At 46.8% G+C, this 21444-nt stretch overlaps 1 protein-coding gene across 4 annotated transcripts in view; it reads left to right on the top strand.

Moving 5' to 3' along the window:
* The window catches only part of macrod2 (mono-ADP ribosylhydrolase 2), a 1460169-nt gene that overhangs the window by 1331977 nt on the left and 106748 nt on the right, over nucleotides 1–21444 (top strand). The gene's annotated exons all lie outside the window — the stretch shown is intronic.

Here is a 21444-nt window from a genome sequence, read left to right as displayed (position 1 = left end):
GGCGGCAGTCACACCCTTTTGGTTAAATAATTCACATTTGGTCTGTGATCAGGGACAGGTGCATGTGACTACGGCGAGGCAGTTTTATGAACCCAGGAGGTAGTGATGGAGGAACCTCAGCCCTTGCTCTTGTGCAACAGGTACGAGGTTCTTGCTCCCTGTGTGGACGAGGGCAGGGACTGCAGGGAGGATGAGCAAACTGACCACAGCACCGTGGTACAGGGGGCCATTCAAGTGGGGGGAGTAAAAAGAAATGTTGTCGTGGTAGGGGACAGTATAGTTAGGGGGATAGATACTGTTCTCTGCAGCCGAGAGCGTGAGTCCCAAAGGCTGTGTTGCCTGCCCGGTGCCATGGTTAAGGACATCTCCTCGGGGCTGGAGAGGAACTTGGAGTGGGAGGAGCAAGATCCAGATGTCGTGGTCCATGTGGGTACCAATGACATAGATAGGACAAAGAAAGAGATTCTGCTGAGGGAGTATGAGCACCTAGGGGCTAAATTAAAAAGCAGAACCACAAAGGTAATAATCTCTGGATTACTACCTGAGCCACGAGCAAAGTTGCATAGGGTAAATAAGATCAGAGAGATGAACGTGTGGCTCGAAGATTGGTGTGGGAGAAATGGGTTTTGATTCCTGGTGCACTGGCATCAGTACTGGGCAGAGAGGGAGCTGTTCCGTTGGGACGGGCTTCACTTGAACTGTGCTGGGACTAGTATCCTGGCGAATCGAATAACTAGGGCTGTAGAGAGGACTTTAAACGAAATAATGGGGGGGAGCAGAAATTGAAAAAGAGAAAGGAGAAGGCAATACAGCAGGGTAGCGATCGGGGAAATGATAACCAGAATGTGACAGGAAGGGACAGAATGTATAAAAATAAGAGTGTATCAGAAAGTTGGGTGAAAGCAGGGAAAAATAATAAAAAGACAAAATTAAAAGCTCTTTATCTGAAAGCACGCAGCATTCGTAACAAGATAGATGAGTTGACGGCACAAATGGATACAAATGGGTATGATCTGATAGCCATTACAGAGACGTAGTTGCAAGGTGACCAAGGCTGGGAACTGAATATTCAGGGGTATTTGACAATTGGGAAAGATAAACAGAAAGGAAAAGGGGGTGAGGTAGCTCTGTTAATAAAGGATGAGATCGGTGCAGTAGTGAGAAATGATATTGGCTCAGACGATCAAGATGTAGAATCAGTTTGGGTGGAGATAAGAAATAATAAGTGGAAAAAGACACTGATGGGTGTAGTCTATAGGCCCGCTAACAGTAGATACACTATTGGGCAGAGTATAAATCAATAAATAATGGAGCCTTGTAAGAAAGGTATGGAAATAATCCTGGGCGATTTTAATCTTCACATTAATTGAAAAAAGCAAATTGGCCAGGGTAGCCTTGAGGAAGAGTTCACAGAGTTGGATAGTTTCCTTGAACACTACGTTGTGGAACCAACCAGGGAGCAGGCTATCTTAGATCTGGTACTGTGTAATGAGACGGGATTGATAAATGATCTCATAGTAAAGGTTGAATTTCAAATTCAGTTGGAGGGTGAGAAAGTTGGGGATCAAACCAATGTCCTGATCTTAAATAAAGGCGCTTACAAAGATATGAAGGCAGAATTTGCTAAAGTGGACTGAGAAAATAGATTCAAGTGTAAGATGGTTGATAAACAGTGGCAGACATTTAAGGAGATATTTCATAACTCTCAACAAAAATATATTCCAATGAGAAGGAAAGACTTTAAAAGAAGGGAGAATCATCCATGGCTAACTAAGAAAGTAAAGGATGGTATCAAATTGAAAACAATGACCTGCAATGTTGTCAAGATTAGTGGGAGGCCAGAGGATTGGGAAATTTTTAGAAACCAGCAAATGACAACTAAAAAAAAATAAAGAGAGAGAAGATGGATTATGAGAGTAAACTAGCAAGAAATATGAAAACTGATAGCAAGAGCATCAACAGGTATATAAAAAAGAAGAGAGTAGCTAAAGTAAATGTTAGTCCCTTAGAAGATGAGATGGGGGAATTAATACTGGGGAACAGGGAAATGGCAGTGACTTTGAACAAATATTTTGTATCGGTCTTCATGGTGGAAGACACTAAAACATCCCAATAATAGATAATCAAGGGGCTATAGGGAGGGGGGAACTTAAAGCAATCACTATCACTAAAGAATAAATACTCTGTAAAATAATGGGACTAAAGGTGGCAAGTCCCCTGGACCTGATGGCTTGCATCTCAGGGTCTTAAAAGAAGTGGCTGCAGAGATAGTGGATGCATTGGTTGCAATCCAAAATTCCCTGGATTCTGGGGAGGTTCCAGCGGATTGGAAAACTGCAAATGTTAACGCCCCTATTTAAAAAAGGGGGAGACAGAAAGCAGGAAACTGTAGACCAGTTTGCCTGACATCTATCATTGGGAAAATGCTGGAATCCATTATTAAGGAAGCAGTAACAGGACATTTAGAAAAGCATAATATAGTCAAGCAGAGTCAGCATGGTTTATGAAAGGGAAATCATGTTTGACAAATTTGCTGGAGTTCTTTGAGGATGTAACGAGCAGGGTGGATAAGGGGGAACCAGTAGATGTAGTGTATTTAGATTTCCAGAAAGCATTCGATAAGGTGCCACATAAAAGCTTACTGCACAAGATAAGAGCTCAAGGCGTTGGGGGTAATATATTAGCATGGATAGAGGATTAGCTAACTAACAGAAAACAGAGTCGGAATAAATGGGTTGTTTTTCATTTGGCAAGCAATAACTAGTGGGGTGCCACAGAGATCAGTTCTATCTGCTATTTACAGTCTATATTAATGACTTGGATGAAAGGACCGAGTGTAATGTAGCCAAGTTTGCTGATGATACAAAGATGAGTGGGAAAGCAAGTTGTGAGGAGGACTCAAAGAATCCGCAAAGGGATATAGACAGGCTAAGTGAATGGGCAAACATTTGGCAGATGGACTATAATGTGGGAAAGTGTGAGGTTATCCACTTTGACACAAAATATAAAAAGCCAATCATTATTTAAAAGGAGAGAGATTACAAAATGCTGCAGGACAGAGGGACCTGTGGGTCCTTGTGCATGAAACACAAAAAATTAGCATGCAGGTACAGCAAATAATCAGGAAGGCAAATGGAACGTTGGCCTTTATTGCAAGGGGGATAGAGTATAAAAAAAGGGATGTCCTACCACAACTGTACATGGTATTGATGAGACCACACCTGGAGTACTGCATACAGTTTTGGTCTCCTTATTTAAGGAGGGATATACTTGCATTGGAGGCAGTTCAGAGAAGGTTCACTAGGTTGATTCCAGAGATGAGGGGGTTGACTTATGAAGAAAGGTTGAGCAGGTTGAGCCTATACTCATTGGAGTTCAGAAGAATGAAAGATGATCTTATTGAAACATACAAGATACTGAGGGGGCTCAACAAGGTAGATGCAGAGAGAATGTTTCCACTCGTAAGGGAATCTAGAACTGAGGGCATAGTTTAAGAATAAGGGGTTGCCCATTTAGAACAGTGATGAGGAGAAATTTCTTCTCGCAAAGGGTCGTAAATCTTAGAATTCTCTGCCCCAGAGAGCTGTGGAGGCTTGGTCATTGAAAAATATTTAAGGTGGAGATAGACAGGTTTTTGAACGACAAGAGAGTGATATCGGGCATAGGCAGGGAAGTGGAGCTGAGCCCAAGATCAGATCAGCCATGATCTTATTAAATGGCGGAGCAGGCTCGAGTGGGAAAATGGCCTACTCTTGCTCCAATTTCTTATGATGTTATGTTCTAAATGCAAGTCTTTCTTTCTTTTTACATTTGCAATCATATGGTCAGTCCCATTACAAGGTGATACAGTAAAGTTGATTTTTAGGCAACAGAATCTAAATCCGTTTAAGAAGAGCATCACCTTATCGGTGAACTTCACCGTATCTCTGTAGTAGCTGGGTTTTGCTCAGTCACAGTGTAACTGAGTTACTTTCGTTGACCAGGATTGCAATATGGTCTTGGCTTGGGGAGTTTAAGTTTGCGGTCTATATTGAGTGTATCACTGTTGGGCCTGTCGTGCAAGGCTGTCTCTTGGGGCTTGAAATTGATCTTTGCCAGTGGCGCCAAACGTGTGTCGGCGAATCAGCAGCACACTGAAGTCAATGGAAAAGGAAATCGGGCGTGTGTAAAACGAGCTGGCCATTTTGCGCGACCATTGAAGACCAATTTCACCCCTTTGGTGAGATAAGCATGAAAATCAGACCTCTCTTTCAGTAACTGCTGGCTGTGGCATTGGACAGTACTGCTCACTCCCGAAACATGTCTGTAGAAATCATCTTCATTGTCTTTTTTTCCTAGTTTAGCTAGCGTGGCGCACTGCATACCATACTTTTTTTTACTGCCAGGCTATTTATGCTGCTGATGCTTTACATTGTTAAACTCTCTGGGAGAGAAATTCGGTCGTTCCTCAATTGGGGCGTTGCCCCGGGTGGAGCGGTAAATGGTATGCGTCTGCCGCCGAAAATTCATCAGCTGGGGCTGGAGTTTGGAGTGGGCACTAAGGGAGGCGTTGCACATCTCTTTTAGGGCGTTAGGCCGGCTGAGCAAGAGAAAATCCCGAGCTAAACAGCCGGCCTCAGAGTGTTCTAAGAGAGGCCTGCGGGGGAAAAGCCTGAAAAAACCCACCAAGAACATTCCCAATACTTAGTTCACGCCACCACAACATAAATCGCGAAAACAAAATTTAAATAAACAATCACATTTACCTGAGGTCGGTATTACTTATCTGACTGCAGCCTCTATAGCTTGGAATGTCTGCTTTCACAGGCGTTCCGAGCATGGCGCTCTATGGAGCACGAAGGGCTAGACGGCTACCAAACACCGAGCCATTTTCGCAACCAGGGGCATTGCACACCGACCGGCTCGCCACTTGCAGGTGGTAATGCTCGTCGATACCGGCACCGAATGTCCAGACAGGGCGCTGGAAGCTGGCCTCCCGGGCGCAAGCGCTTTCTGCCACCATTGCCGCCCCTCTGGGGCGCTAATAGGGGCGGCAGAAGACCGAAAATCCAGCCCTCTGTTTTTAAAAACTGTCTTGAACCTTCCAACGTTCGCTCTTTACACATTTCAGAACCTTCTCCCATGAGGTGGACAGAGTCTAGCTTTAAATACCTTAAATTACCACAAAGAAAATTCCACTTCAGGTGACTTAACTAATCGAAGACCAATTTGCTTATTTAGACCCCCTTTTAAAGATGTCACTCAGGGACACAGACTATTCTGAGAGAAGTTGTCACTGTCAGCCTGTGGGAACTGCAGCACGTTAATATGTAACAAGAAGATTTGTTACAGAATGCCTTCAGTCATAAGTCTGGATTTCTCGTTCGTAAGCATGACCCAGGGCTATTTAACCGTAAGGAATCAAAAGTCCTTTGTCTGGTCAATAACACCAGCTTCCAGATTATAGTAAACCTCATTTGCTTGAACACTTAAATAACAAATAACATAATTAACCACTTTGGTTGGATTACAGCTCTCTGTAGGCCAGAGCACTGAATCTCCTGCAAGATATGGTGCTTTTCTGTCTTCTCGTGTGGGTGCCCTGGAGTACCAAATAGGGTAAACCTCCTTGCAGTCACTTCATGCAGAGCACCTCCACTTCAAAATTATCAACTGCTCCATTGTTGCTCCACAGATTCCATTTTTTGGCCTCCACAATTGCTTTGCCTTCTTTCAGGTTTTTATCTGCCATTCTTAAAATAAAATGGTTGAAATGCTTTTAACCTAGTTGCAGCCTTTGGAAAGGCTTTGCGGGAGAAATTGGCTTCCTTTGCGCCTCTCGTTAGCGCCTCCGGGGGGGTGGGGCGTGATAACGGGGTGCTAATTGTTTACCGACTTGATGCGGCGAGATCACCGATGCCCATGAACTTCCGTGGCGGGTTAGCGCTGGTGTTAAAACTTACCTCCTCGATCTCTTGTGCCCCGGAGATTGTAAGGTCATCCGGTGCGCAACGTATAAGATTCCGAGGGGGCTTGACAGGGTAGATGCAAAAAGGATGGTTCCCCTCTTGGGGGAATCTAGAACGAAGGAGCATAGTTTCAGAATTAAGGGGGCACCCATTTAAAACGGAGATAAGGAAGAATTTCTTCCCTCAGAGTGTTGTGAATCTTTGGAATTCTCTACCCCAGAGAGCTGTGGAGGCTGGATCATTGAATATATTTAAGGTGGAGATAGACAGATTTCTGAGCGATAAGGGAGCCAAGTGTTATGGGGAGCGGGCAGGGAAGTGGAGCTGAGTCCATGATCAGATCAGCTATAATCTTATTGAATGGCGGAGCAGGCTCGAGGGGCCAAATGGCCTACTTTTGCTCCTGTTTCTTATGTTCTTAAGCTCCCTTATCGTCGCGGATGTAAAATTCGCTTCCAACCCCTGCAGCATCGCCGGGCGTTAACAACGGCAGCTGCAGGAGGCGTTGTCACCTCGGCTGGCCGCTTGGGGAGTGTTAATTAATGGCAGCCATGGTCAGGTAGGCCAAAGTTTAATAATATCTCCAGTGTGCTGTATTTGGATTTTTTTTCCAGCCCACGATTGATCACTCTCAGAATGCTTGGCGCTGCTATGTGCGTATCGGCATGAGCCATCGGCAACCTGTCCCACCCTTAGCCTTCAATGACCTCGGCATTGGCCCTTCCTTTTAAGCACGGAAGATTGTGCAGCGCTGTACTGCTATCGCCTCTCGCTCCCTTCTGTGCTCTGAGGGAAATGGTAGTACTTGATTTAGCGCTCCACTTCCCTTTTTGAGCGTTAATCCGAAAGTTCCCGTCGGAATGAATTGTGTAGCTCCTGCAAAAGATATCGCCCCAAACAGGGCGCTACGCAATTTCTAGCCCTTTGGGGGCGAAAATCTCCTGTTGTGCGCCTCCTGTTAGCGCTTCCGTGGGGCACTAATGGGGCGCAAAAGTGTTTTCACCCAGGCTCCTGCGAAATTGCACGGGAGTTAGCGGAGGCGCGAATCCAGTCGTGCCACACCACGCTGCTAGCGCTCCGGGCCGCTGCCCCTCCGGCGTAGATGTCATTGCCGTGCGCGGCAATCCTTTTTTGCCACGCAGCAGACCCTTTCCGCCCTGTGGCGGAAATTGGGCAGCACCCCGTGAGGCCTTTGCCAGCCTCGTGAGTCACGAACCGGGCCGCACACCCATCGCGAGGCGAAACTTAAACGGCAGGTGCAGTGCGCCGCGCACCGCAATGTTCTTTTCTTTCCCAACTCACCGGTCGGGCTATTGTCTGATGCTTTCGCGGAGTCCGGGCCGTGATCGTGCAGCTCGGCAATCTGTTTCCCAGGTGGAGGCTATCAAAGTGCCTGCAGAGCTCACAGTGTTGATACCTGTCAGCGCTTTGTGGAGAGGCTGCATGGTGCTCCACGATATGCCTACAGGTAGTGTCCCAGATCCCTCCCCAAGAGGAAGTTGGAGTGCACGATATTGTGCTCCACTTTCTGTGAGGGGCAGTAACCCGAATTTTGCTTCCAGGGTGGGAATTCTGCGCCCAGCGCATAATATCCGGCATCGGAAAGATTACAGCCCCCAACCGGGGCGAGAACCAATTTCAGCTCCTTTGACTCTTATTTGCAGGCACTTTTAAATAGCTACGTTCCATCAATTGTACACTGCATCTCTTTAAGGCCTGCTGCTTCCTCCAACGCCCCCCCTCTCCCCCAGCCCCCCGGCCTCCTTGGGTAATTATGCACATAGGGTAGATTTTCCGGTCACAATCAGAAAAATTACCAATTATCTGCAGACTAATGTTGCAGCTGTCTGGAGGTTCCATGCAGCCGGCACACTGGCTTTTGAACAGAAAAATCGCGCATTTGCGGAAATTTTAATGGGCTGCGCAGCCCATTAAAGGGCCCGTGCACCCCAAAAACTGAAAGGAAACAATGCTGCAGACCCAACCATATTTGAGGGCAGTGCACAGGTAATTAGCCACATATAAAATGACTCCCTGGAGGCTTAATATTAGTTCCTAAGTTGCTAATAATACCAGACTTACAATTCAGAGAATGCCAGCAGCAATTTTCCTTGGCGGTTCAGCTTCTCAACACAGCCACTACACCCTGTGGGCCCAAGTTTCAGATGTCCCCCGAGAACGGCGCACTCTGAGAGGCCTGCATATTTTTTAGAATAAAAAAAGCACCTAAAACTTACCTCGCAATTTTCCGAGTCCAACAGGCCTGTTTCACGTTCAATGCAACGCAGCACAAGCAGCTGGGGGCGGAGTTACAGCCCTGGGCCAAAAAGAGTGCCAGCAGCTGTGCACGTGCGCAGTAGCTCCTGGCCCCAGATTCTGTGTGCATGTGCTGCTGGCTGTGTGGGAGAGGCCCGAGGCACACAGCCCCTAGCGCTGGCTGAATGGGCTCCTGGAGTGGCCAGACTGCCGATTTGCAGCCCGAAGCACACAGCCCCTAGCCCAGGCTGGGCTTCCAGTGCTCCCGGAAGGATAGGTGAGGTAGGAACTTTATTTTTTATTTATTGACTTATTGATCATTTATTATTGATGATGGTTCATTATTTTTAAAAGTGAAGTGTTTAATGCTTTGGAAAATTCTCTAACTTCCCTTCGCCCCCCCCCACCCCACCCCCCCTCTATCTCTGGACATCTGCGCCTGAGTTCTAAAGTGTACGCAAGGTTTTTCTGAGCGTATAAAGGTGGACACTTACTCTGTTCTAACTTAGTTTGGAGTAACTTTTCGCTGCCTAAACTTGCAAAACAGGCGTAAGTGGCTGGTAACGCCCCCTTTTGAAAAAAAAACTGTACTAAAACAAAACTATACTAGCTCACTTAAAATGCAGCAAACTAAATGCCGAGAATTGCGATTTCTAAGATACTCCATACTAAACTAATTGCTCCAAAAAAATAGGAACAACTCGAGCTGAAACTTGGGCCCAAAATTAGTACATGAAGGTTAGTCAAGAGTCATTATAAGCAGATACCCTAACATCTGTGGTTGGGAAAATGTTGGAGTCCATTATTAAATTAGCAGGACATTTGGAAAAGCAAAATTTGGTCAGGCAGAGTCAGCATGGATTTAAGAAGGGGAAGTCATGTTTGACAAACTTGCTGGAATTCTTTGAGGATGTAACAAACAGAGTGGATAAAGGGGAACCAATGGATGTGGTGTATTTGGACTTCCAGATACACACAAAAGGTTACTGCACAAGATAAAAGTTCACGGGGTTGGGGGTAATATATTAGCATGGATAGAAGATTGGCTAACTAACGGAAAACAGAGAGTCGGGATAAATGGTTCATTCTCTGGTTGGCAACCAGTAACTAGTGGGGTGCCGCAGGGATCAGTGCTGGGACCCCAACTATTTACAATTTATATTAACGACTTGGAAGAAGGGACTGAGTATAACGTAGCCAAGTTTGCTGATGATACAAAGATGGGAGGAAAAGCAATCTGTGAGGAGGACACAAAAAATCTGCAAAAGGACAAAGGCAGACTAAGTGAGTGGGCAGAAATTTGGCAGATGGAGTATGATGTTGGAAAGTGCGAGGTCATACACTTTGGCAGAAAAAAATCAAAGAGCAAGTTATTATTTAAATGGAGAAAGATTGCAAAGTGCTGCAATACAGTGGGACCTGGGTTTACTTGTGCATGAAACACAAAAGGATAGTATGCAGGTACATAGAAACATAGAAAAATAGGTGCAGGAGTAGGCCATTCGGCCCTTCAAGCCTACACCGCCATTCAATAAGATCATGGCTGATTATTCCTTCAGTACCCCTTTCCTGCTTTCTCTCCATACCCCTTGATCCCCTTAACCGTAACAGCCATATCTAACTCCCTCTTGAATATATCCAGTGAGCTGGCATCAACAACTCTCTGCGGCAGGGAATTCCACAGGTTAACAACTCTCTGAATGAAGAAGTTTCTCCTCATCTCAGTCTCAGTTCTAAATGGCCTACCCCTTATCCTAAGACTATGTCCCCTGGTTCTGGACTTCCCCAACATCGGAAACATTCTTCCCGCATCTAACCTGTCCAGTCCCGTCAGAATCTTATATGTTTCTATGAGATCCCCCCTCATCCTTCTAAACTCCAGTGAATAAAGGCCCAGTTTATCCAGTCTCTCCTCATATGACAGCCCAGCCATCCCTGGAATCAGTCTGGTGAACCTTCGCTGCATTCCCTCAATAGCAAGAACGTCCTTCCTCAGACTAGGAGACCAAAACTGAACACAATATTCCAGGTAAGGCCTCACTAAGGCCCTGTACAACTGCAGTAAGACCTCCCTGCTTCTATATTCAAATCCCCTAGCTATGAAGGCCAACATACCATTTGCCTTCTTTACTGCCTGCTGTACCTGCGTGCCCACTTTCAGTGACTGATGAACCATGACACCCAGGTCTCATTGCACCTCCCCTTTTCCTAGTCTGCCACCATTCAGATATTCTGCCTTTGTGTTTTTGCCCCCAAAATGGATAACCTCACATTATACTGCATCTGCCATGCATTTGCCCATTCACCTAACCTGTCCAAGTCACCCTGCAGCCTCTTAGCATCCTCCTCACAGCTCACACCGCCACCCAGTTTCGTGTCAGCAAGTGATTAGGAAGGCCAATGGTATCTTGGCCTTTATGGCAATGGGGATGGAGTATAAAAGCAGGGAAGCCTTGCTACAGCTATACAGGGTATTGGTGAGGCCACACCTGGAATAGTGCATGTAGTTTTGGTTTCCATATTTACGAAAGGATATACTTGCTTTGGAGGCAGTTTAGAGAAGGTTCACTAGATTGATTCCGGAGATGAAGGGGTTGACTTATGAGGAAAGGTTGAGTAGGTTGGGCCTCTACTCATTAGAATTCAGAAGAATGAGAGGTGATCTTATCAAAACGTATAAGATTATGAGGGGGCTTGACAAGGTGGATGCAGAGAGGATGTTTCCACTGATAGGGGAGACTAGAACTAGGGGGCATAATCTTCGAATAAGGGGCCGCCCATTTAAAACAGAGATGGGGAGGACGTTCTTCTGTCAGAGGGTTGTAAATCTGTGGAATTTGCTGCCTCAGAGAGCTGTGGAAACGGAGTCATTGAATAAATTTAAGACAAAAATAGACAATTTCTTAACCGATAAGGGAATAAGGGGTATGGGGACCGGGCAGGGAAGTGGACCTGAGTCCATGATTGGATCAGCCATGATCGTATTAAATGGCGGAGCAGGCTCGAGGAGCCGTATGGACTACTCCTGCTCCTATTATGTAAAACAGATAAATTTGACACCGAGCCACAAAAGAAGAAATTAAGCCAGATGACCAAAAGCTTAGTTAAAGAGGTAGGTATAACTATATTAGGCTGATGCTGGACTCTTCTGTGGGACAGGTCTCCCAATTTTGGTACAAGTCCCCAGACGTTAGTGAGGAGGACTTTGCAGGGTCGACTGTCTGAACCCGGTGCCGAGGTCGAAATCCGGGTGGTCCATCCGGTTTTATTTGTATTCTTATTTCTTGCAGCAGTTTGTTACAATTGAATTGCTGTGGGTCTGGAGTAACATATAGGCCAGACCAGGTAAGGACGGCAGATTTCCTTCCCTTAAGGATATTAGTGAACCAGATAGACTTTTACAACAATCTCCTAGTTTCATTTCTGATACTAACTTTTTATTCCAGATTTATTCAATTAAAATTCCATAGCAGCCTTGGTGGGATTTGAACTGACATCTCCAGATCATTAGTCCAGGCCTTTGGATTACTAGTCCAATAACATAACCACTATGCTAACATTCCCAGTAGATGTTTTTGAGGAAACATTTTTTTCTCACACTGAGCGTGGTTGTGATCTGGAAGGCACTGCCTGAAAGGGTGGTGGAAGCAGATTCAATAATAACATTTCAAAAAGGGAATTGGATAAATACTCGATGGCAAAGAATTTGCAGGGCTATGTGGAAAGAACAGGGGAATGGGGCAAGTTGGATAGCTGTACCAAAGAGCCGGCACAGGCATGATGGAACGAATGGTCTCTTTCTGTGCTGTATCAATCTGTAATTCAATTGCATTTTTCAGAAATCAGATACAGATTTCATTGTATAGATTCTGTTCAAGTTCTAACATTACATACCAATAAAACTGATGATGTACATACATATCGACGGGTGTTTTGTTTGGGATAAATCTTTAGATAACCCTGTCATCCAACAGTGTATTACTTGGTGGTGTGCAGGATATATGTATTTTTTTTTAATGGACTGGTAAGATAGCATGCATTAGATGAACTGAATGCTTATTCTGGCGAGGCTATGGGAATTTAATGGGATAACAGCAAAAGAAACGCAAGGGGGCTGAAATTGCCCCTCTCCTTAAGGCCTGTTACCACGGCAAATCGTCTGCCTCGCTGCGGAGTGGAGTGGTTGCCGACTTTTTGTGGAATGGCCGCTGACATCCTAATTGCCCTCCAAAGGTTTCCCGGCAGTGCCCCCATCCCCCCACCCCCACCCCCACCGCACTGCTGCTGCCGATCTGTGTTTAGTGTGTCATCATCGTGCGCACTGCCGATCTACCCTCCCCGATGGCTATATCCCCCTCTGAAAATCTTCGGCCCGCCCGGTGGTGCCAAATCCTGTTTTTACCCGGTGGTCCAATGAAGCTGAGGCCTTCTGCAATGCCGGTGCAGCTTCCCTTAAAGGGGAGGATGCACTGCCGCTGCTGCCATTTTTTTTGGTCGGCCGACTGCCATGTCGGCCCAACAGTTATGCCCCTGGGTTTGGCAGGGCTGCCAACAGGCATCCTCGCGCCCCCCTCTTGGGTGCCAGGCCACTGACCCAGCCGAAACCCTCCCTGGTGGCCCAGTGGGCCAAAGTTTTAAAATCGCGGCGGCTTTCCCCTTTAAGTGAAGGGGAGAGCCGTGGTGACGCGGCTGGTGAAGACGTTACCATGGCGATCACTCCGCTCAGCCCCCAACTTCCGCCCCTCAGGTGCAGCCACCGCCGCATATCTGCCCCTCAAGTGTTGTCACTGCCCCCATTAAGAGCAACTTCCGGATCCAAGGGGGAAAAAAACAAAGAGCGGAATGTCACTTGAGGCAACCTGAGCCGCAGCTGCGGTTAAAAACCATTCAAACAGGGTGCTAACGTCCCATTTCAGGTGGGGAGCAATTTCTACCCCAAGGACGCCTTTCGTACGATGCTTGTGCAAGCAATCCTCACACTTCTACTGAATAATATTTTCTTCACTTTTACAAAAATTATGATCCCCCTCCCCCCCCCACCCCCTCAGTGAATTGATCCTTACAATGGTAATAAGCATCAAATGATAGGTTTCTCACCCTCATTTATGGCACGGCTGTGTAAACTCCTATGGTAATTGGAGTATACAAACAAAGAATTAAGTTTACCTGCTTTTTTTACGGTTTTACGTATTTAAATTCTGTTTAGCACCCATATGTCTCATTCTCGCCCTCATTTCACCGCTATTTATGCCGTTGATAAATTGCTACCCTTTCTATACAAGAATAACTCAGTGGTCCGTCAACTTGAGCTCATCCAAAACTCTGCTGCCCATGTCCTAACTCGCACCAAGTTCCATTCACCCATAACCCCTGTGCTCACTGTCCGACATTTGCCCACAGTCAGTTAACACCTCAATTTTAAAATTCCCTCCATGGCCTCTTACCTCTCTATCTCTGTAACCTCCTACAACGTTCCAAGAACTTGGCGCTCCTCAAATTCTGATCTCTTGCACATCCCAATTTTAATCACTCCATCATTGGCGGCCGGGCCATCAACTGCCTCGGTCCCAAGTGTTGTGTATCTGTAAAGCATGCACTCCCATGTTCTGCCACCAGGGAGCTCATCCCCTGAAGTCCCAAGGGATCCCAGCATCCCTTGGGAGCACTGTATATAAGCCGGCCCCTAAGGCCTGTTCCTCACTTTGGAGTGTCTTATTAAAGACTGAGGTCACTGTCACTTTAATCTCCCTGTGTGCAACCTCATCTGTGTTAGGAACACAATAACTGGCGACGAGAATACGAATCCAACACAAAGATGCAGCAAACTGTGGGCATCCTGGAGAAGTTCTCAGAGGGTGAGGACTGGGAAGCCTATGTTGAACGGCTAGACCAGTACTTTGTAGCCAACGAGCTGGATGGAGAAGGAAGCGCTACAAAAAGGAGAGCGGTCCTCCTCACAGTCTGCGGTGCACCGACCTACAGCCTGATGAAGAATCTTCTGGCTCCGGTGAAACCCACAGATAAGTCATATGAGGAGCTGTGTACACTGGTTTGGGAGCATCTTAACGCGAGGGAGAACGTGCTGATGGCAAGGTATCGGTTCTACACGTGCCAACGATCTGAAGGTCAAGCAGTGGCAAGCTACGTCGCTGAGCTAAGGCAACTTGCAGGACAATGTGAGTTTGATGGCTACCTGGAGCAAATGCTCAGAGACGTTTTTGTACTGGGCATTGGCCACGAGACCATCCTACGAAAACTTTTGACTGTAGAGACATCGACCCTCAGTAAGGCCATTGCTATAGCACAGGCGTTTATGTCCACCAGTGATAACACCAAACAAATCTCTCAGCACACAAGTGCTAGCAATGTTCATAAATTAACTGGAACTGTGTTTGCGAGCAGAAATGTACAGGGCAGAACCCACGAGTCTGCAACTGCCAGCAGGCCTCAGGTGACCGAGATGATTCAGAGTTCCCAACAAAGGATGAATGCAAAGCAATTCACACCTTGTTGGCGTTGTGGAGGCTTCCATTCAGACTATTCATGCAGCTTCAAAGGGTATATTTGCAAGAGCTGTAGAACAATGGGGCACCTCCAATGAGCTTCCAAACGAGCTGCAAGCTCTGCAAAACCTGCTAACCACCACGTGGCAGAAGAAGATCGGTCTATGATGGATCAAAGCAATTTTGAGCCTCAGAGAGAGGAAGCAGATGCTGAAGTACACGGGGTGCACACATTTTCGACGACATGTCCACCTATATTGCTAACTGTAAAATTGAATGGCTTACCCGTAGCCATGGAACTGGACACTGACGCTAACCAATCCATCATGAGTAAAAAGATGTTTGAGCGATTGTGGTGCAACAAGGCATTCAGACCAGCCCTGAGCCCCATCCACACGAAACTGAGAACGCACACCAAAGAGCTATCACTGTCCTGGGCAGTGCCATGGTCAAGGTCACCAACGAGGGCACGGTGCACGAACTGCCACTCTGGATTGTCCCGGGCGATGGCCCCACACTGCTTGGAGGGAGTTGGCTGGGCAAAATCCGCTGGAACTGGGATGACATCTGAGCGCTATCACATGTTGATGAGGCCTCATGTACCCAGGTTCTTAACAAATTTCCTTTCCTTTTTGAGCCAGGCATTGGACACTTTTCCGGGGCGAAGGTGCGGATCCACTTGGTCCCAGAGGCACGACCCATTCACCACAAGGCGCGAGCGGTACCTCACCTGATAAGGGAGAGAGTGGAAATCGAGCTGGACAGGCTGCAACGCGAGGGCATCATCTCCCCAGTCGAATTCAGCGAGGTGGGCCAGCCCGATTGTTCCAGTACTCAAAAGTGATGGCACATTCAGGATTTGCGGCGATTATAAAGTAACTATTAATCGTTTTGCGCTACAGGATCAATGCCCGCTACCTAAGGCAGACGACCTATTTGCGACGCTGGCAGGAGGCAAGACGTTCACCAAGCTCGACATGACTTCGGCCTACATGACGCAGGAGCTGGAGGAGTCTTCGAAGGGCCTCACCTGCATCAACACGCACAAGGGACTGTTCATCGACAGCAGATGCCCGTTTGGAATTCGGTCGGCTGCAGCGATCTTCCAGAGAAACATGGAGAGCCTACTCAAGTCGGTACCACACACGGTGGTCTTTCAGGACGACATATTGGTCACAGGTCGGGACACCGCCGAGCACGTACAAAACCTGGAGGAGGTCCTCCAGTGACTGGATCACATCGGGCTGCGGCTGAAGAAGTCGAAATGCATCTTCATGGCAACAGAAGTGGAGTTTTTGGGGAGAAAGATCGCGGCGGACGGCATTCGGCCCACAGACGCCAAGACAGGGGCTATCAGGAACGCGCCCAGGCCACAAAATGTCACGGAGCAGCGGTCGTTCCTAGGACTCCTCAACTATTTTGATAACTTCCTACCGGGGTTAAGCACCCTTTTAAAGCCCCTACATGTGTTATTGCGCAAAACTGAGAACTGGGTATGGGGAAAAAAAACAAGTAATTGCTTTTGAGAAAGTCAAACATTTTATGCTCCAACAAGCTGCTTATATTGTATAATCCGTGTAAGAGACTTGTGCTAGCATGTGGCGCGTCATCGTACGGAGTCGGGTGTGTATTACAACAAGCTAACATTGCGGGGAGGTTGCAATCTGTCGCCTTTGCTTCCAGGAGCTTGTCTAAGGCCAAGAGGGCCTACAGCATGATTGAGAAAGAGGCATTAGCGTGTGTGTTTGGGGTAAAGAAAATGCATCAGTACCTGTTTGGCCTCAAATTTGAGCTGGAAACCGATCACAAGCCCCTCACATCCCTGTTTGCTGAAAACAAGAGGATAAATACTAATGTCTCAGCCCGCATACAAAGATGTGCACTCGCGCTATCAGCGTATAACTATACCATCTGCCACAGGCCAGGCACCGAGAACTGTGCGGATGCTCTCAGTCGGCTACTATTGCCCACCACGGGGGTGGAAATGGCGCAGCCTGCAAACTTGTTGATGGTGGCGCAGCCCGCAGACTTGTTGATGGTCATGGAAGCGTTTGAAAATGATAAATCACCTGTCACGGCCTGCCAGATCAGGATTTGACTAGCCAAAATCCTCTGCTGTCCCTAGTAAAAAAAACTGTATGCTGCATGGGAGCTGGGCCAGCATCCCTGTTGAAATGCAAGAACCAATCAAGCCGTTCCAGTGGTGAAAGGACAAGCTGTCCATTCAGGCAGACTGCCTGTTGTGAGGTAACCGCGTAGTGCTACCAAAAAAGGGCCGGGAGACGTTCATCTCGGATCTCCTCAGCACACACTCGGGTATAGTAATGATGAAAGCGATAGCCAGATCCCACACGTGATGGCCCGGTATCGACTCTGACTTCGAGTCCTGTGTACCACAATGCAGCGTATGTGCTCAGTTGAGCAACCACTATGTTTGTGGTCCTGGCCCTCCAGACCATGGTCGAGGATCCATGTCGACTATGCGGGCCCATTTCTCGGTAAAATGTTCCTGGTGGTGGTGGATGCTTTTTCAAAATGGATTGAATGTGAAATAATGTCGGGAAGCACTGCCACCGCCACCATTGAAAGCCTGAGGGCCATGTTTGCCACCCACGGCCTGCCTAACATACTGGTCAGTGACAACGGGCCATGTTTCACCAGTGCCGAATTTAAAGAATTCATGACCCACAATGGGATCAAACATGTCACCTCGGCCCTGTTTAAACCAGCCTCCAATGGGCAGGCAGAGCGGGCAGTACAAACCATCAAACAGAGCCTTAAATGAGTCACAGAAGGCTCACTCCAAACTCGCCTGTCCCGAGTACTGCTCAGCAACCGTACGAGACCCCACTCGCTCACAGGGGTGACCCCGGCTGAGCTACTCATGAAAAGGACACTTAAAACCAGACTCTCGCTGGTTCACCCCAACCTGCATGATCAGGTAGAGAGCAGGCGGCAGCAACAAAATGTAAACGATGGTCGTGCCACAGTGTCACGGGAAATTGATCTGAATGACCCTGTGTATGTGCTAAACTATGGACATGGTCCCAAGTGGATCGCGGGCACGGTGATAACTAAAGAAGGGAATAGGGTGTTCGTCGTTAAACTAGACAATGGACAAATTTGCAGAAAGCACCTGGACCAAACGAGGCTGCGGTTCACAGACTGCCCTGAACAGCCCACAGCAGACACCACCTTTTTCGAGCCCACAACACACACCCAAAGGATCAACGACACCACACCGGACCAGGAAATCGAACCCATCACGCCCAAAAGCCCAGCAAGGCCAGGCTCACCAAGCAGCCCTGCAGGGCCAACAACACACAAGCCCAGCGAGGACACAGCCAACACACCAGAACAGACATTTGTACCGAGGCGGTCCACCAGGGAAGGAAAGGCTCCCGACCGCCTCACCTTGTAAATAGTTTTCACTTTGACTTTGCGGGAGGGAGTGATGTTGTGTATCTGTAAAGCATGCACTCCCATGTTCCATCACCAGGGAGCTCATCCCCTGAAGTCCCAAGGGATCCCAGCATCCCTTGGGAGCACTGTATATAAGCCGGCTCCTGAGGCCTGTTCCTCACTCTGGAGTGTCTTATTAAAAACTGAGGTCACTGTCACTTTAACCTCCCTGTGTGCAGCCTCATCTGTGTTGGGAACACAATACCAAGCTCTGGAATTCCTTTCATAAACCTCTCTAACTCTCTTTCCTTCTTTAAGATGCTCCTTAAAACCTACCTCTTTGATCAAGCTTTTGGTCACCTGTCTTAATATCTCCTTATGTAACTCGGTGTCAAATTTTGTTTGATAATGCTCCTGTGAAACGCCTTGGGACGTTTTACTACATTAAAGGCGCTACATAAATGCAAGTTGTTGTTGACTGACTGACTCCATTGGAAAGAAATTGAGATTGATGTACTCAGCTTTTTTGCGATAAAGGTGATCATGCGACTTTCAGAGAATGCACAACACCCAGAGGGACAGCTTCTCAGCGATTTTTTAAAATATTGAGCCGATCTCGAGAGACGTGAAAGATAAATTGCATCCAAAGAAAGAGGAAGATCCATACTGAAGGCGGGTGACCTTATTTTCACAGTGTTGGAGAATGCCACCACTAATTGGAATCACTTATATAATCTCCACAAGATACTTACAAATGGGATTGGCCATTTGATCCCCTCTTAACTCATCTATCCAGAAAGAAATCACAGTTCCTCCCCATTGCCGCATCTAATTGCAGCTGTGATTTGTTCTGTGGATTCACTTTGATGCTTTGTAATTGCAAAATTAGGCTGGTCCCGCCTTAGGCTGAAAATGAAGTGAACTGCTGGTGAGCTAGTGTGTGACATATGTAAGTGTGATTATATATAAAAATTACAACTCGTCTACATCTTTGTCCATCACAGTTCTTCTGTCAGGCATCACACTTAAGCAAGGTATGAATTAGACTGCACCTGATTGGTCAACACATGACATAATGAATCAATGATGAGCTACTAAGGATATATGAAATCAGTGAATCCAGTTTAAGCAATCAGCAAAATATACCAATGAAAGAAAGACGGAGGGAGAAATCAAAATTGCCCAAATAATTTTTGAGAATCCTTTCGGCCTCTTTCCCAGTTTCTCCACTAAGATGAGCATTTCAGGTTTGTGAAATCGCAAATTACAAAATTTAAATAAAATGATCAAGCTTACTTTCAATAGCATTTTATGTATTTGAAAGGTCCACAGTTACGTTTCCCATTGGAGCGGCCCGTGTGTTTGTGAAAAGCCTAACCTTTCCATTCATGCAAGTTTCCATTCCATCAGTATTTGCTGAGGAGACTCGACCTAGCAGGCTACAGCTTCCAACAAGCACTTGTGCAAACAACTTTTATACACATCTGTATGATTGATACTAAGGTTACCTATTCACAAAGCATGTCAAGATTTTCCATTTGTAATCGCCACCTCCTCCCTTCTGGTGCCCGAATGGAGCTTTGTTAATGTGCCTGTGTGTAAGTACAGGTATGTGTGTGTAAAATACCGATACATTGTAAGTATCCAAAAAGAACATTTCAGCTGATTATTGTCCAAATAGGAAACCCTCGTTAGTAAGTAATTGCAAACTCTTCTGTCAGTCACACTTTCCACTATCTACAAGGCACAAGTCAGGAGCATGATGTAATATTCTCCATTTGCCTGGATGAGTGCAGCTCCAACAACACGCAAGAAACTCAACACCATCCAGAACAAAGCAGCCCGCTTGATTGGCACCCCATCTACCACCTTAAACATTCACTCCCTCCACCACCGGCGCACTGTGGCTGCAGTGCATACCATCTATAAGATGCACTACAGCAACTCTCCAAGGCTTCTTCAACAGCACCCCCAAAACTTGCGACCTCTGCCACCTAGAAGGGCAAGGGCAGCAGGCGCATGGGAATACCATCACCTGCAAGTTCATCTCCAAGTCACACACCATCCTGACTTGGAAATATATCGCTGTTCCTTCATTGTCGCTGGGTCGAAATCCTGGAAGTCCCTCTCGAACAGCATTGTGGGAACACCTTCACCACACGGACTGCAGCGGTTCAAGAAAGCAGCTCACCACCACCTTCTCAAGGACAATTAGGGATGGGCAATAAATGCTGGCCTTGCCAATGATGCCCACATTCCATGAACAAATTAAAAAACCACTCCCAGTATGTAATAATACACACGCTCATGAATTTTATGTTACTGTGAAGAAATAGACTGCGCATTGGGAGGTGTCGTCAGAAAATATATATCATTTATTCATGCCTTCTAATATGTGTTGGATACTTTTCAGCACATGTAAATCGCTTGTTTCTCTGGGCAAAACATTATACCATTTTTCATGTTTAAGAACTTTGATGCAGAGTTTTTATTCTATGTTATATAGTATAGTCTCTCATTTCGAGGATGACCTGCTTCCACACCAAAAAGGGATGAGTTCACAGGTGTTTCAATAAGGGACCTGACATTCTAGGTCCCGAATTACATACTGAAGGGTGGAAGATGCCTGTGCGTGGATTCTTTTAATGTGGGGTGGCCGTTGCACACCAGCCACTACATGGGCTTGACAGAGCTCGGTCTTAATCCAGTGGCAAGGGTTAACCAAGATGACTGGAGACCAAGCTCTGCTGCACGGACCTAGTGCGCACACATGCTCCTACTATCCATAGATTGCAGTGTGGGCTAGCTCGTGCTGCCCCTGGGTCCTCGCCTCTTCTGGGCCACAATCACGACGCTCCTGGGCCTCGATCTCTCACCGCTCCTCCGCCCCAATCAAAAATGGAGCAGTCAGTAACAGGACATCATTTAGTCTCCTCTTATCTTGGAGACATCAAATATCAACACACTGTTATTGAAATATCAAAATATTAAACTCCACCCTAGTTGAAGGGTTAATAACATCAGCAGAAACAAACGGCAACTAACAGAATTAACACGATTCAGTAGGGAGGTGAGTGTGCGAAGAGATTCACTCAGTCATCCAGCCTGCTGACACACCAGCGAGTTCACATTGGGGAGAGACCGTTCATCTGCTCAGTGTGTGGGAAGGGATTCACTCAGTCACGCAACCTGCGAAGACACCAACAAGTTCACAAATGATTGCAGGGGTTGGATTCTGCTGTTATTGCTGCTGTTATTCACATCCTTACTGAATCATGCTATGTTATATACAGGGAGTGTGACTGACAGAATAGCCTGCAATTACTTACAAGAGA

This window comes from Pristiophorus japonicus, chromosome 9 (assembly GCF_044704955.1).
Source record: "Pristiophorus japonicus isolate sPriJap1 chromosome 9, sPriJap1.hap1, whole genome shotgun sequence".
Lineage (NCBI taxonomy): Eukaryota > Metazoa > Chordata > Chondrichthyes > Pristiophoridae > Pristiophorus > Pristiophorus japonicus.
Note: the sequence above shows the minus strand (reverse complement) of the source record. Positions and strands in the feature narration are given on the sequence as shown.